Raw genomic sequence first — 14,350 nt, forward strand, 5'->3', positions numbered from 1 at the left:
TTTTCACTGAAGAGTCAGCAATCTGTGTCCAGGCCCACATAAGATGGTACTTCTCAGCCCCAAGCCTCTGGGTGGAGCCGCATGAGGAGTTATGTCCAGTTAATTATGAAAGGAAGAAGGGCTCCTGGGAGGCTCAGCAGTTGAGCATCTGCCTTCGACTCAGGTCATGATCCCAGATCCAGGGATCGAGTCCCAAATTGGGCTCCCTGCATGGAGCCTGCTTCTCCCTCTGCCTGTGTCTCTGCCTCTCTCTGTGTCTCTCATGAATAAATAAATAAAACCTTTTTAAAAAAATCTTAAAAGAAGAAGAAAGAAAGAAAGAAAGAAAGAAAGAAAGAAAGAAAGAAAGAAGAAGAAGAAGAAAGAAAGAAAGAAAGAAAGAAAGAAAGAAAGAAAGAAAGAGAAAGAAAGAAAGAAAGAAAGAAGAAAAGAAAGAAAGAAAGAAAGAAAGAAAGAAAGAAAGAAAGAAAGAAAGAAAGAAAGAGAAAGAAAGAAAGGGAAGAAGAGACATGTCGTTTCCAGGCCAGCACAGGGTGAAGCCCATGCCTGGTGTCCATGTTCTCTCTCCTGCCTGGGTGATGGTGAGGGATGCCTGCTGCCCACGGCCAGCCAAGGAAGGGAGCTGGCTAGATCCCAAGTCACGGATGGGAAAAGTCACCCGGAGCAGCAGCACCTTCACGGAGCTGAAACAAAGCATAGCCTGTCCTTAGCAGCTCCCCAGAATCTTGGCTACTGAGTCTGGCAAAGCCCTCCCTCCCAGCTGGAATGGCTTCAATGTCGGACAAGCCATGCTCAGCTCCTCCTCCATTTTTTCGACTCCAGGAAATTTCCCATTTCCTTGAAAGCTTATTTATGGGCACAAGTTGCTTTGAAAAAGAAAACAAAACAACAAACCTAGTAAGGCCTTTCAGCAGAGAGTCCATGATACTGATAGAAAATTATGTCTGAAAACTGATTTTTAAAAGTGAACTTTAATGCCATAAGTACAATAAGTGTATTGGGGGAGGAAAATTAGAAAATGCTCCGGAAGAAAGACAATGAAAAGTTTCATGAGAACATGAAGAAATGAAGTTCCCATGTCCCATGTACGTACTACCCTGTGCTCCCCTTACAGGGGAAAGTCTATAATTCAGTGTGTATTTCCATGGGTTTTCCCAGTTTGTCTTATGTAATCAAGCCCCCCCGCCCCCGAAACATGCACGGGGTTTGGATTCACAAGCTGTGGAGAGAATCGTCCCATGGGGTTTGTAGGGCAGGACGAGCAGGCAGGGATGAGGCCTCAGCTCCCCATCCTGCAGAAGGCCAGGAGGTTATCTTCCCCTTCAGGAGTGCTGCCTGCCCTCCCCGCTTACAGACCTCCGGCTCCAGGGGGCACGGGCCCATACAGGGCCCCCAATTCACCCCCAAGTCCTGGCTCCCGGGCATCCTGGCCCTGCCGTGGGCAGGCGGGCAGCTCCGGTGGCATTAAGGGCTTTCCTGCCACACACCGTGTTTGCCCAGAACCCTGCGCTTTTGTGCATCCATCTGACTGTCATTTCTCCTTTTGTTACACGGGAACACTCTCACCCATTGTTAACGCCCTGGCTACCATGCTCCCTCATTTCTGGAGTCTTTCTGGTCTTCCCTTTTAGGGCAGATCGCCCCTCCTGCTAGAATCACAGAAACCCTGCCTGTCAGTGCTCTCAGATCACTCAGCTCAATGCAGAGTAATTTTGTGTGCCCAGGGCTTGCGTTTCCCGAGCTGAAAACTCCAGAGCCTCCTCTGAGTAAACATTCTGTCTCTCCTCTATGACATTACTCTCAGCTTCTGGAAGGTTCCTGTATTAGCTCCACTTCCTGGTCCCCCTGCTGAGAGGCAGTAGTGGTCCTCCTGAGGTCACTGCAGAAGCCTCTGGAGCCACTGTCCCCACCCTCCTGTGCCCTCACTGCACGGTGTCATCAGGACCACTGTCCGCTCATGTCAGCATCACCGAAGAGAGGTGGCCTGGGAGGCCTTACCTGTCTGCGCAGTGCACACCCTGGGCTGCGAGCATCAGCAAGACTTCCTTATCGGGTGATGGTGGGTGGCACCGTCCTCTCTGTTCCTGGGCCCCAGCCCAGCCACCTGGGGCTCTCAGCCTGACCAGTTCCACTCCACATGTGGTTTTCTTAATCTTCAGACTTCTAGCACACATTTGGGATCCACCTGAGCTGGTACGGGGCCTAGGGGGCAGCATCCTCTAGTGAATGTATGGGGACCCCATTGTGCAGAAATTTCGCGATGGGTTCATCTGCCCAGCATCCCTGGTGGGTGCTGGAAACACTGTCTTGACCATTCTGCAGTAATCCTGATTGACCTTTCCCTGTCCTCACCCTGCTCCAGAATGAGCATTTGCCCATGCTTGGCCAATCAGAAGATTCCAGAAGTTAGGCTTCCTGAGCCACTCCAGATCACAGGACCTTCATAAGGTGAGAACTGCCTTTCTTGCCATGTGAAGTGAACCCTTGGAGACCATAAATAATATAGAGGAACTCAAAGCCCAGGGGTGGAGAGAGAGTTCAGAACCACATCTCTGTAGCTGCTGGATCCAGCCATACCTGAAGACTTGTCATATGAGACAATACATTCCTTTTTATTTTTATTTTTTAAGTAAATTTTAGTTCAGTTTCTGCAACTGGGAAAGGCTGTAGCACTGCTTCAAGACAAATGTCTATAACACCTCTCAACTGTTTAGATATTTATGCTCAATTTGAGAAATGAAACATATGAAACAGAAGAAAATGTAAAAGATGACATGAATACTTTTTTTTACTTTTTAAAATTTAAATTCATATAAATTAAATGGATAGATACTTGAAACTAGTTGTTTTAGCCTATTCTCCAGATTAAAATTTTCCAGTATTTAAATTTTTTATCTTTTTATATGTATTTATGCACGTTTAAGGTAACTTGTTAAGATCTCAAAAAAAATAAGGTTTAAAAACTAGTGAGGGAGTCACATCACTTTTCATTTGAGAAATCATCTCTTTGTAAAGAATTTTTCTCTCTGTAACGCATTTGTTCTATTCATTCATTCATTCATTCATTCATTCCCTGAAGGAAATCAGGTAAATCATCACAGTATTCCTTCCTGTGGAAATTAAATGTGGTACATTTATGCCAAGAAAGGATTACTCCGTGCAGCTTTTCCTGAAGAAACCTTTCTTCCTGAACTGTAGTAAACATACAGAGGCACGTGCAGATAGCTCGCTTACAGGTTACCAGATTCTCAAAAGTCCTTCCATGCTTCATCAGAGCTGCATTCCTGAGTCTCCTGTGGAATACGCGAGGTCACTGTGCTGGGCGCTGGGAGAAAATCACAGACCAGAAAGGCAGGGCCTTGGGACTGACTGTCCTGGGACAGAGAGAGCACGGGATGTCCCATGACAGTCCTCCCTCACCTCCTTGCCATGGAGCGACATGATGTCACTACTGGGGGTGTGTGAGCGGCCGGGCTTCCACCCTCTGAGTGCTGCCCGGCGGCTGCGGCCACACAACCCGTCACCCGTCACCTACCTCAACTCGGAGAGGCTCCTCTTCCTACTGCTGTGGCCAATGCCTTATCTTCACGGTAGTTGCCCTTGTTCGTTCTGCACGACGTGTTTGACGTCTTTGCTCTCCACCTTGAAAGTCAGGTTGGATTCCAAAATCTACAAGGTGCCATTGAGGTCATCTACCCAATATTATTCACGAATCTGCTCCCTTCTCCCCTCCACTCCATCCTGAGCTTTGCGGTAAAACATTTGGGGGAAACATGATCTTTCATAATCAGGAAAAGCATGACAGCCCGGCACTGAGGGGAAGCTTCCTCCCCTGGCCCGGATGTGGCCCCATGTCTCAGCCTGACAGCCACACACCTACCCGTGCCGGGCTCTGGGCTGCGGGCCACTCCTCTCTCCCCACCCCTGCAGGCTGGTCAGCCTGAGGGCCGAGCGGGGGTCTGTGCAGGACCACAGGCACGAGCAGAGTGTCCTGCGAGACCCAGGCAGGGGACAAGAGGACAGCTCTGAACCAGGCCCACCCGTGCCAGCAAGTGCACAGGCTTGGGGAGAGCGCGTCCCTGGGAGCCTTGACTTCCTCGCCCCAGACAAGAAGGGTGATTTCAGGGTTCATTTCCTTGAAATTCTCTGTGTCCCACATCGTTACCTGACCTGCTCGAGTACTTAATAGCCCGTATGAAATGATGTAAACGTATGCACTGTGAACAGAACTCCATAGCTTCAAATTCGTTTTCCAAGAGGAGAGACAAATACTACTCATGGGAAGTGATGTGTAACGTAGGATTTACCAAACTGAAATGAATAGCACAACTGTGTGTGCGTTTTTAGAACCTTACAGAGTAACAGAACTGGAGAGACTCAATGAACTTCCTTCTGTTCCTGGCCCTGCCTCAGTCTCCCCAGCATGCACGTCCACCCACGAACGTCTCCAAGTGGTGAGGGGCTGGTTATCTCCTCTATCTGTGAGTACAAGAGAGGAGCTGATCGTATCCTGTCAGCATCCGAATAAAGAAGCTCTACTGTCCCCCTATTTTATTTCTTATTTTCACTGCAATTCGAAGCAAGCACTGCTGCCCAACAACCAAGCTAGCTCTGAACTGGCCGCAGGGAGCCAGGGCACTTTTCCGTCTCATCCTTCACAAGTGGGGAAACATCTCCAGACTCAAAGTCTCATAAGCACTTTTAGGAGAGTCTGAGCCCTAAAGTAAATCTGCTAGTCTCTGTAACAACAACAGCAAAGTGACTGAAACTGTGGGTCATGACTTAGAGGCTGATGTGTCCTCAACGTGACGTCATAGATGTTGGGGCTTTCCCCTCTTTGGTGACTAAGTGGATGAGGCCAGAGGACAGCTATGTGCACAATGGCATCGGGGTCAGAGTTAGGGTCAGATTCTGTCCCTGCTTCCTGAAGCCACCGTGCTGAGATGACACCCCCTCTGTGTGGGACAGACTCCCCCTCCCATGGGATGGCTCAGCACCTTTGCCAAATGTGTAAAGCATCCTGTGGCCACTGACAGCTCCACAGTAGAGGTGGGTGGGGCACCAAGGCCTGACACCCTTTTGGTCGTGTACACAGACCTTGACACACACGCTCAGATTTTTTAAAAAGGCATCATATCCACACCAAAAATAAGTCAATAAATCCAAGATTCCTTGTCTCCATTTCCAATCCCAGCCTGGGTCGTTTTAGCATGCCTCAGTTTCCTGACGTCGAGAAGAGAGGCCTGACTTTGCAGAGTTTGGCTTGAATCTGTGCCTGTCAATTGTCATCTGCTCAGAGCTTGGAGCACAGGACTGCTCCCGTCAGCTTGTTTTCAAAATGTGTTTTGTCTTTCTGATTGGGTGAAAGTGAAGGAGTAGTTTCATGGTAAATATGTGATGAGGTGTCTGCAGCAAGTAGCTGTTGGTGGCCATGCTTCACCCTCGAGATCTACCTGGAGACTCCCCACGGTGGGAGGATGACACGTGAGCACCAGACCAGGGGCTATGTGTGGCATCCATCCCCCTGTCACTCAAGTGTTTTGAACTTTTCTCATCCCACCTGCCCGATTTCATCTATAACATGGCTTATCAACTCATGGGCCTCTGGCTCCTGTCCAGGTTCTGTGGAGGCCTAGAAAATTAAGGCCATTCCACTTTAAGTTCAGAGTTAGCACAAGTACAGCCATCCCAGGCACCTATGAATAAGAGCTGGAATTTACATTACTTCAGTTACAGAAAAAAAAAAACAGTTTACAGGTTAATGTCCTAGAAAGCCCCTATTAGAATGAGAACAGAGCTCAATGCCCTTGAAAGCCCCATATCAGAATGTAAACAGAACTTGAGGAATTGCTCCACCCCTTCTGGAGGTCCCAGAGACCAGCCCTTAAAACTAAGCTGAAACCCACCTCAGGGTCCAAGTCCCTGCTCTGCTGTGTCGCTGTGTCGGATATACTTGGACCCAAGCTCAAGCTTGTAAATAAACCCTCATGTGTTTGCATCGGTGTCGGCTCCTTGGTGGTTTCTCGGATTCGCGATCTTAGGCACAACAGTTCAGAACCATCCCCCAAGGACAGGGACCTGCTGATGTGACTGGACCTTCATCACTGCCCTCCTGAGCCTGGTGGGAGCCCATGAGTTCAGGTGGGGCTAGCAGCACCCCCAAGGGACCCAGGGGACTGCGCCAGTCAGGAGCCTCCGCTTCTGGGCTGCTTTCCAGTACAAGGAAAATGAAGACCCCCCTGCCTAAGCCAGTGTCCATGCATGAGTGAGACCATATGATGATTGTCCCTCTCCAATTGACTTACTTCATTATACCCCCAGTTCCATCCACGTCGAAGCAAATGGTGTGTATCCGTCCTTTCTGATGGCTGAGTAATACTCCATCGTATATATGGACCACATCTTCTTTACCCATTCATCTGTCAGAGGACATTGAGGCTCCTTCCACAGTTTAGCTCTTATGGACACTGCTGCTGTGAACATTGGGGTGCAGGTGTCCCAGCATTTTACTACATCAGTATCTTCAGGATAAACAAATCACAAGCCCAGAGCTGAACCCTTATTATACTCTTATCAGCTCTGGGCTTATGGTTTATTTAAACTCCAACCTCAGTAGAAAACCAAGAGGTGGTGAGTGAGGCCTAAACATTTACATCTTAATGAGACCATGATTTGAGTGAAATTTGTGGAATAATAAGTCCTGGTGAGTGAAGCAAAGGCTAAGGACCTATTATAGCATTCAATATTTTGCTGAAAATTTGTTTTCTCAGACCTAATTAAGACACACTTAAGAATGTATGAAAATCTCAAATTAAATACGTAGGAGATTTTTGCACAACACTGCAGCTTGTAAGAAAGTCATGAATTAAGGAAGCAGAAAAGTCTGGGATAGAGTTACTTGATCCCAGGACCCCAGATCACGCCTTGAGCCAAAGGCAGACGCCCAACCCCTGAGCCACCCAGGTGCCCCTACAAATGATCATTTTAACCTTTGCCTCATCTACATTATCCCACTAATCTTCCAAACAATGTAATGAGGTCATTTGAATCTCCTCCTTTGGTCGTGGAAATCCCCCTAAGTCTTGTTTCTCTGCCTGAACGCAGAGCTAGTGACACTAGAGCCCACAGCCTGTAACTAAGAGGCTGGCCGCGGTGTGCCTATGTGAATTAGCAAGGACTTTCTCTGATAATTGTGGATCAATCAAATGTTAGTGTGGGAAAGTCGTGGGTAAGAATGACATAACTGTGTGTTGTGACATGATGCCAGCGTGCTCGTGTGCTTCAGAGATGTGTGTAAGGGAGTTGCACCCAAAGTCCTGCACTAGTGACAGATTCCGGATCAGCCAGTGTTAGGGATGTCGGCCATAGACCTGTGGTTGGTAAGTCTGTTGACCATTTCCCCACAACTCCATCTTCCATCAGCCCCACCCAGAATGTCCCAGAATTTAGAATGGAATCTTCGAGGAGAGAGTGGGAGCAGCTGAGCTTGACCTGACATGGCCGAAGCATCCCTAAGGAGGACACGTAGGCTAACGAGCCTGAGCCAGGAGCTGTCCCATGGCCAACACAGATTCTGGGTTGCTGTGACCAGCAAGGGCTCTCCCTGGTAGCTGCCAGCCTATTCAGATGGGCCGTGCTCATCTTGAGAAAGCAAAGATCCTGGCATAACCTCTAATTGGAGCAATGTAGCTGCGACATTCAGCAAAGAGGAAACACCAGAGCTGGAGATCGCAGCTGGGGACTGATGATGACAAACAGCCTGACATGTTGTCCCCTTTCCTTTTGTCCTCAATGGTGGAAGTACGGCCACTATTCCAACCCCTCCCATCCACACATCCACACAAGGGTCAACGTATCAGGCTCCCAAAGCTCATTGATCTTTAAGAGACCCATGACCTGGGTCTCTTTCCCATAATGTCAGAAATCATTAGCATCTCCCTCCTTTTCTGTGGGGAAGTCAAGACTCCCACCTTCAGCACCTCCCTGCACTCAGACCCACCTGTCCAGGGCTTTTAGTGATTAAAGAGGAGCCCCTTCTCTACCCCCAAGGGAAGCAACAAACCCCTGATGCAGTTCTGATGCTCCCACAGTTCAGTCATGATTGAAAGCCACCTGGGCTTACTGCCAGCTCCCAGTAGCTATCATTTCTCCTCCCAGCCACCCACGGAGGAGACAGAGCAGCAAGAACAGGAAGAGGAGGAGTAGCACTGAATCCCAGCAATGCCATGCATGTCCCTCTTAACCTTCTCCACTCTCAAGTAAGTGTTCCCTTGGAGTGGTCGTCCAGCTGCTTCCAGCTGCATGCACCTTGCCAGCCCTGCTAATAAGGTATGCTGATTCTTTTGTGTGCACTATCACACCCTCCATCTAAGAACCAGCTGAGAACACTCAAGGCCCACTGTCCTCCCTGAGGACAAGGCCAGCCCAGAAGCAGAGTGAACATATACAGATGTCATGTACATCTAGTCTGCTCTGGGCACTTTGGCCAATGTGGTCACATTGGCTGAAGTGGTCACAGAAAGAGCCCATGGGGGATGGGAGCTCTGCCAGAAGGATGTTCCTGCCATGTGGTGGGTGGTGGAGAGTGAGCACCTGCTACACAAGAATGAGGTCCATCGCAGGCCTCTCTGGGCATGATATGTGGAGACTGGAAATGATGAATGACAAAATGCAGGCATCTGGATGAGCATCACTGTTTTCACGGATATACTGTCAATGACTATGTGAAGTCCATGAGACAGAATTCTAAATCTGTGACTTGACATCATGACTTACCCCACAACTATGAATTCATTCTTCCTCTGTTTTGGGGTATTATTCAGCTCCTGTGGTACATGAGGCACCTGTTTGGGGGTGAGGGAGGCATGAGCATACAACCGTCTTAGAACGCCATGGAACATGACCACAAATGTGTAACCCACGGCTTGCATGCTTGTAATAGTGACTATGATGAGTGCATGTTCATAGAGTAATAGCCGACAAGAGCCAATGTGGAAATGTTAACACTGTTAGCATAATGAAGGCCTTAAAGCATGGCAGTAAAGAGCATGAACTTGACATTAGGCAGAACTGGAACATGCTCTGGCTCACTCTGTCTGTGGCCTACAGCAACCAATGCAGTTCTCCTAGGCCTCAGTTAGTTAATCTGTAAAAAGGTTTGTTTTAATTATTATAAGAGATGATGCATATAAAGCACTTTGTGTCTGGCACACACAGTAGCAGTGAGAGTCATAGGAGCAGCTCCACTGATGTTCCAGCCAGAGGCACCTGTGCCCCAGATGGCACCAACACCTGCCAGTCACTTAGGTATATCAATGCCAGCATCTTGGGAGGCACCGCGGGAAGTCCTGCCCAAGCTGAAGGAAGACAGAACAAGTACACACAAGTCTCCCCTAAGAGGATACATACCTGGAAACCAGTTCAGTGTTATGACCTCAAAAGAAGATTCTCGTTTCCAAACAGAGGTACTAACACCAGAACCTGCATGTATGTAAAAAGTAGTAATTTTACCCAAGATTCCAGGATATGCAGACACATGCCTGTTATTAGGGCCAGACAGATTCTAGCCTGCCAGATGCCACTTGATGTTAATTACCCAGAAAATAAGTATATGTGTAGTCCTAGGCAACCCTTTGAACTGTGTGTACAGAGTCTGTAGAAACGTAACTTTGCCAAGGTGACCCTAAAATCAGAACCCATCAAGGTAACCTCTCAAGGCTGCCATATCACATATTCCCTGTTCCATTGCCCGAGCTGGCCCTCAAGATAAACTCTGGTAGGTGTTCACCACAAAGAGAGTGTGCCAATACTAAGATTTTCAGGAAAAAAAAAAAAAAAAAGGAAAACCAAGCTCCAGCAGAGCAAAGCCTGCTTTATGCACAACAAAGAGCAGCTGCCACCATGGCTTAAAATGCCTGTCAAGCCAGATGAGTTTCCTTGCCCCTGGAACGTGCGAGCCATTCCATATTGCTTGAAGTTTTAACTAGCAATTTTACTCTTTCTGTGTGAGGTCTTGATCAGCGTTAAAATGCAGCCTTTCTGGAAAAGGGGAGGGGAGAGTTTCTTGAGAAAAAGCAGCAATGAGAAAGGACATGGAGACACAGGGGTGTGGGACTCTGTGTGACGAAATGGAGAAAGGAAGAAAAAGGAGGTGGAGAAAACCATCATCAAAGGTAAGCACAAAGGAGAGGAGCTTAACAGTGGGGTAGGGAACGATTTCGGTGCAAGTGACAAGCAAGGAACCCCATATCATGTTCGCCCACTAAAGTAATGAATCAGCTGACAAAAACCAGTCGGAATCAACTTTTTCAGAATTCTGGAGTCTAAAAGAGTTTAAAACAACTGGGGTGTGCTCCTTGATGAAAAACTGCTGAGTCTCGGTGAGAGAATTCTGTGGTGCTTTAAGACCACTGCTGCCACCTGTCACCTGCCAACAGGGTGAGCCATGAGGGCCACTGCTGCCTGCACAGGTTGCTAGTGCCAGAGGAAGCAGCCCAGACCATACTCTCAAAGACAGCCATTGTGCATTTCCAATGTCAGTGGCTCCCTGAAGATCAGCTCATGGGCTGTCCTCGTCTCACCTGCCTTGGGGTTCTCCATGACAAAGGTGGGTTCCCAGGGAGTGTTTGTTGAATGTAATTAAAGGCAAATATATTAGCCATTGCCACATGGGCCAAAGGATAATAGTTGAGGCAGGTGAGAGACAGACCGAATATCCTGAAAAGGAAGATGCTTGTAAAGGAGATGCGTGGGAGGAATAAGTACTTGGAAAGTGTCCACGGCCATCCAAGGCCATGTGCATGCCCAGTGTTGGGTGGGTGCTCAGGAAAGAACGGAGATGACCTCAAGCTCTAGCCCCTGGCTGACCTTAGGCTTCATGCTACAGAAAAGCAAAGCAGAGTGACAGACAGCCTGGCTACATGGGGAGGGCTGGCCAACAGAGAACCAATCTTCAAGGACTAGGAAAGTAGATTTTTTGTTTGTTTGCTTGTTTGTTTTTGGTGCCAAGTGTTTAAGGAAGTCACTGTCAAAACACTAGCTGTCCACTCATTAATAAAACACAGATGCAACAAAGGGTACAGGGCTTACTAAGCTAGTTCAGAAGCCCCTAAACAAGTAAGCAACATTGGAAAATACACAACAAGCAGCAAACCACAAATCCTGGAGAGGGAGAGACATTCTTATTTCCATGGTTACCTCATTATAGTGTTCAAATTGTCCAGTCTTCAACAAAAAATTGCAAGGCAGGGCACACAAAGAAACACAAAGTATGGTCCATTCACATGAAAAATAATTAATGGAAACTTCCTTTGAGGGAGCCAAGACTTACTAGAAAATGACTTTAAATCAACTTAATTACACCAAGAATGAGAGGAAACCAAGAGTACAAGGTCTCCAGAAGTAGAGATGTTGATAAAGACAGACAGAGTATAAAAAGGAACCATAGAGAAATTAAGGACCTGAAAAGTACAATAACTGCAGTGAAAAATTCATTAACAGTATATGAAGATATACAAATTAAAAAGAAAAAATAAAACTGACTTTATTCACAGATGACATGATTGCCTGTGTAGAAAATCCCCTACACATCCAAGAAAGCCACAGAAGATCTCCATACATAATAAGTGTGTTTAGTCAGATCACAGACTGCAAGGCAATTATACAAAAGTCCATCCTTTTCCTATACATCAGAAGCAAACAATTAATATTTTAAACTAAAAAAATACTATTTATGACAGCACTTGAAGCTAAATAATGTAAGTATATATATAACAAAACATGTGCAGGATCTGTAACCTGGAAATTATGAAGTATGAATGGAAAAAATAAAAGAAAACTTAAATAAACAGAACGATATCCCATGTTCATGAACAGGAAAGATTCAATATGTCAAGATGTCAGCTCTTACCAAATTGGACTAGAGTCCATGCAATGCTGTTATAAACTCCTGTAAGCTTTTCTGTAGATATTGACAACGTGATTTTAAAACTCATATGGAAAGCACAGGTAATGGAGGAGCCATCCCAGTGTGTGTGGGAGGGGAAGGATCCACAAAGCGCACGTTCATGACTTACTATACAGCCACAGAAACAAGACAGCATGGTGTGGATAAAAGAATAGACGCATATGTAAAAAGAACAGAAGAGAGCCCAGAAATAGACCCATACAAATACATACAGAGCTGTCGTCGACAAGGTGCCAAGACAATTTCAAGAAAAAGTGCTGGACACCTGTTAAGCAAAATGACTCTTCGTGTGAACATTAATTCAAAATGGATAGCAGATCTAAGCATAAGGGACAAAACTAGGAAACTTCCAGAAGACAAGATAGAAGAAAACCTGCATGAGCTTGAGATTAGGTCAAAGGTGTGATACAAGAAAGAAAACACTCGGTAAGTTAGATTTTGTTAAAATAGAAAACTTTTACTCTGCAAACATACTGTTACAGGACTGAGAAACGTTACATGAATGAGAAACAAGACGGGGCTCCTAGAAGAGCACACAGGAAAAGCCAGGTAACCTTGGGTGTGGCAGTACCCTTTTAGATATGGCACCGAAGACACGATCCATCAAAGAAAGAACTGATAGGCCAGAACTTATTAAAATTAAAAACTGTTCTGTAAAAGATGATATCAAGTGAATAAGAAGACAAGCCACAGACTGGGAGAAAAGATATTTGCAGAAGACCCATCTGATAAAGAACTGTTTTCCTAAAATACACAAAGAAATTTTAGAAGACATAGTAAGAAAGAAACAACCCAGTTGGAACTCTCCTTGAGCTGCCGTCCCCTCCACTTCTCTCCATGGATGTCCCAGGGTAATGTGCACTGCACATCCTGGTTTCTTCACCTGTCACGTGCTAGAACTGTATCCTGTCATGGAAATGGGTGCCTGATTCCCTGACACCCCCATGGAGAACGGACTCAGAAGGCTGTACGCATAGTAAACAAATCTGTGTGTGACAGAGCTGTGGAACATCAGCCCTAGTTAACACCCTCTGGGACAGGTGAGACCATGCTGTGTGTGCAGGGTGACAGGAAACAATGATTAACCACAGAACTCAGCAGAAGACTAAGACTTAGGGCATAAGAATATGAGAACCCCCACCCCCCCAAAAAAACTTTAGAAGGAAGAGTCACAGATGTAGAAGGAGAATGGGTGGGGACACAAGAAGAGGGACAGAGGGCCACGTGGGCACAGGCAGGAGGAATTTCCACCCACAGGCACCGTTGGCAGTGGCGTGAACATTTTCCATGGGCCAGGAAGAGTGAGGATTGACAGTGAGGCTATTAAAGTGAGCAACCAAGTAACTGGGATTGCATAAATGTGGGTTCCAGTGGATTTTCTTTGGATGATTACTAATAGAGCATCCACAAAATTACGCATCCTGCTTTTATTTCCTCAACCCTAAAAGACATTCCGACATGCCCTATGTTCCTCTTAGCTATTGTTTTTAGTCCACTGTGTGGACACATAAAAACTTCTGTAGTCATCCTCCTTTTGTTTAAGTATTTGGGTTTCTAATAATGATGGAATACTGAAAGCAAGGTCACGATGAATAATCGTGCTTATAGAAATCAGTGCTTGTGATGACGTACTCCCTTAGGAGAGATACCTGGAAGTGTGGCGATTTTACACATACTGCTTGGAGCCCCTGGCACTTATGCCATTGAAAATTAAACTAGTTCTATTACTTTCTGCTAATTTAATATCTCTACTCTTTTATTTATTAAGGTGGTTTAATAATGTCATCACAAGCTGTGAGGTAAGTGCCTCATGTTTCATGACCTACTGTCCTAATCAGCTTGTTACAATGACATTCCACAGAATTAATCATCATGTATGTGATTTAACCAATAACCCCTTCCCGTGATGTGGCCAGTAAACCAGCTAATAAAGGAACAGTATCTTTGGGAATTACTCAGAGGTGAGCTGCCCCTGTATTTTGAAAGAAATGGTATATGGAGTCATTCTCTGACATAGGTGTACTCCTCGTTCTCCTCGTTACCTCGTTCTCCACGAGATCTTGTAAAAGAACATTCATTGGGATGATTTAAAACTGGGAAGCATAAAAAGATTACTGCAGAGTGAAAATGAGGTGAGCCTTTGCTTTGCTGTTTTATAAAATGATGTGTTTTTACTCCCAATTCTGAGTTCTCATTCTAAATTTCTAGGCAATACTAACATTTTAAGTGGATTTTTTTCAATAGTAGATGCTACTGTTATTTTTAGCCTATAGAGAGAACACTGCTAAAGGAAAAAAATAAATAAAATAGACAAGTGTATGTAGGAAGCAAACATGGCTCCTATACTTTGGCTCTGACAACCTTGTGAACACTTGTAGAAAATGA

The 14,350-nt window shown here is 46.0% G+C and overlaps 1 non-coding gene across 6 annotated transcripts in view; it reads right to left on the reverse strand.

The window, feature by feature from the left end:
- Nucleotides 1–952: 952 nt before the first annotated feature.
- Nucleotides 953–14,350, reverse strand: part of LOC112643941 (uncharacterized) — a 47,072-nt gene continuing 33,674 nt past the window's right edge. For 2 of the 6 annotated variants that reach the window (XR_007411469.1, XR_003125986.3), the window contains 4 exons: nt 9,409–9,480; nt 8,776–8,843; nt 3,536–3,642; nt 953–3,374 (listed from right to left, as the gene is read on the reverse strand). This is a non-coding gene — a transcript (uncharacterized LOC112643941). Of the gene's footprint in view, nt 3,375–3,535; nt 3,670–8,775; nt 8,844–9,408; nt 9,481–14,350 lie in introns of all 6 variants that reach the window. The other 4 variants (XR_003125988.3, XR_004810700.2, XR_004810696.2 and 1 more) reach the window with 4 other exon arrangements.

Source organism: Canis lupus, chromosome 1, assembly GCF_003254725.2.
Source record: "Canis lupus dingo isolate Sandy chromosome 1, ASM325472v2, whole genome shotgun sequence".
Classification (NCBI taxonomy): domain Eukaryota; kingdom Metazoa; phylum Chordata; class Mammalia; order Carnivora; family Canidae; genus Canis; species Canis lupus.